The sequence below is a fragment of the Mus musculus genome, chromosome 7 (assembly GCF_000001635.26).
Source record: "Mus musculus strain C57BL/6J chromosome 7, GRCm38.p6 C57BL/6J".
NCBI lineage: Eukaryota > Metazoa > Chordata > Mammalia > Rodentia > Muridae > Mus > Mus musculus.
In genome coordinates, this window is record NC_000073.6 from 28,495,425 (window position 1) to 28,497,729 (window position 2,305).

Below are 2,305 nucleotides of genomic sequence, written 5' to 3' on the forward strand. Positions count from 1 at the left end.
TAGCACGTGCAAGGCCGTGGGGATGACCCCAGGAGAGGGAAAGCAAGGGGGATCTCAAGGCTCTTGGCTTATACAGGCTCCATGCTGGAGGCCACAAGACAGGATTTTCCTACTCTGAGGACACCTCAGCTTTGCTTTAAGGCCTCTCAGTTGATTGGATGAAGTCCACCCAGATGATGGAGGCTAATCTTTCCTTGAGTCACCAGATTGTGGATTTAATGGCCTCTACAAAGCCTCTCACGGAAGCGCTGGCTGCGTGGTTAATGGGATAACTGGGCCCCGTAGCCTATCTGAGCTGACACAGAATAGGCGCCGCAGCAGCGAGGTGTGATTTACATTAATGGACTGCACACATTTAACACGGATCATTGACGAGTCTTGACATCTTTATCTGCCTGGGTCTCTTCCCCTGGAAGCGACGATCTACTTCCTGTCTTTATAGATCAGTTTGCATTTTCTAGGATTTTATAATAGGCACTGGATCCTGAATGAATAATGCATAGGGAAGAAAAGAAAAGAAACACCGCAAACCTTATTAACCCAACTGGCAAAAGCTAATCCTGAAATTGAATCCCACTTTTGCAGGCTCCAGAGGCGTTGTTCAGTCTCCACGGCTGTTCATCATTTTTGTCTTCTCTATGATCACATGCTTGACAGAAACAAACCAAAAAGGAAGGGTTTCATAGATGTCAGCCCCATAGATCTTTGCTCTGTCGACTCTGACGGAGCCAGGTTGTTTACTTCACACTCTAGAGCAGTGGTTCTCAACCTTCCTATTTGCTGTGACCTGTAAATACAGTTCTTCATGCTGTGATGATCTCCGGACCATAAAAATTATCTCATTGGCTGGGCGTGGTGGCACACACCTTTAATTCTAGCAGAGGCAGGCGGATTTCTGAGTTCGAGGCCAGCCTGGTCTACAGAGTGAGTTCCAGGATAGCCAGGGCTACACAGAGAAACCCTATCTCGAAAAAAAAATTTTTTTTTCTCATTGCTACTTTGTAAATGTAATTTTGCTACTGTTATGAATTTATGTAAAGATCTGATATATAACCCACCCCTGCATAGGTCGCGACCCACAGGTTGAGAAACACTGACGTAGCAGAAGGGGGGGGGGGAAGAGGAGCCATTCAACTCAAGATGGATAGGCAGCAAGGTGCTGGGAAGGGTGGGGACCGGATATAACCCTCACAGTTCCATCCTAGCCACTGCTTCCTCCAAGGAGGCTCAGCTGAAGCTAATTTCCCCCTAAACAGCCCCACTGACTGAGGATCTAAGCTGAAGACGTGACCCAGTGGGGGACATTTTGTATTTAAGCCAGTAACATTGTTCATGAGATGGCATCGTCTCAGAGTAGAGAATGTCAGGACCTTGATCGCTCAGCACTTGGATATTCTGATTTTGTTCTCCCCCCCGCCCCTTGGGCTTCTTCTGGGTCCTACAGTACACTAGGTTTCTTATGTTTTCTTCAATTTCAGCTGCTGCCGGTGTGATGAGCTGAGAACTTTAAGAGAATCTGGCGGCCGCCTGGGCTGCGGCCCTGAGAGTCAGGTGGCTGCAAAGGACAACCCGCGGTGTGGTGCCACTGGAGGCACCGAGAGCCTTCCACATGACCAAGGCCATGTTGCCAGGGACATATCCTAGGACCCCAGAAGAACGGGCCGCAGCCACCAAGAAGTGTAATATGCGTGTGGAAGACTCCGAGCCATTCCCAGATGATGGCATCGGGTAATGGTGACTACCCGATGCTTCCCCAACAGATCGCAGCATGAGAGGGATCCGTGGTATGATGGGACCACCCAGACCTCAGGCTGACCTAGGGTGAACCGATACACTGGGACCTAGACATTTACGTCAGGATCAGGAGTCGTGTGGACACGTCGCCTACACCTGCTTCCTGAGATGATGTCATGTGTAAACACTGCTTCGGCTTCGTGGCTTTCATGGTTTTCATGTTCTGGGTAAGGGACATGTTCCCTTCTTAAAGCAGTACCCTTACAATAATCCGCCCGTGGAGTGAGGTGGTGATCCTACGAAAGAGCCCGAGCCCGTGGTTCACTATGATATCTGAGGAGGCTTGATGGGCTTTTGTGCCCTCTAAATAGGACTCCCTCGAGACAAGGTTTCTCTGTGTAGCCCTGGCTGTCCTTGAACTCACTCTGTAGACCAGGCTGGCCTCGAACTCAGAAATCCACCTGCCTCTGCCTCCCAAGTGCTGGAATTAAAGGAGTGCGCCACCACCGCCCGGCGAGAGGTTTAACCTCAATGAAATCCCTAATAAAGCTCAGTGGAAAAAAAAAAAAAA

At 49.5% G+C, this 2,305-nt stretch overlaps 1 pseudogene across 1 annotated transcript; it reads left to right on the plus strand.

Moving 5' to 3' along the window:
• Nucleotides 1-1,516: 1,516 nt before the first annotated feature.
• On the plus strand, nt 1,517-2,068 carry 1700028B04Rik (RIKEN cDNA 1700028B04 gene; annotated as a pseudogene). The gene has a single exon (NR_033605.1). The product of NR_033605.1 is annotated as an RIKEN cDNA 1700028B04 gene (transcript).
• The last annotated feature ends 237 nt before the right edge of the window (nt 2,069-2,305 follow it).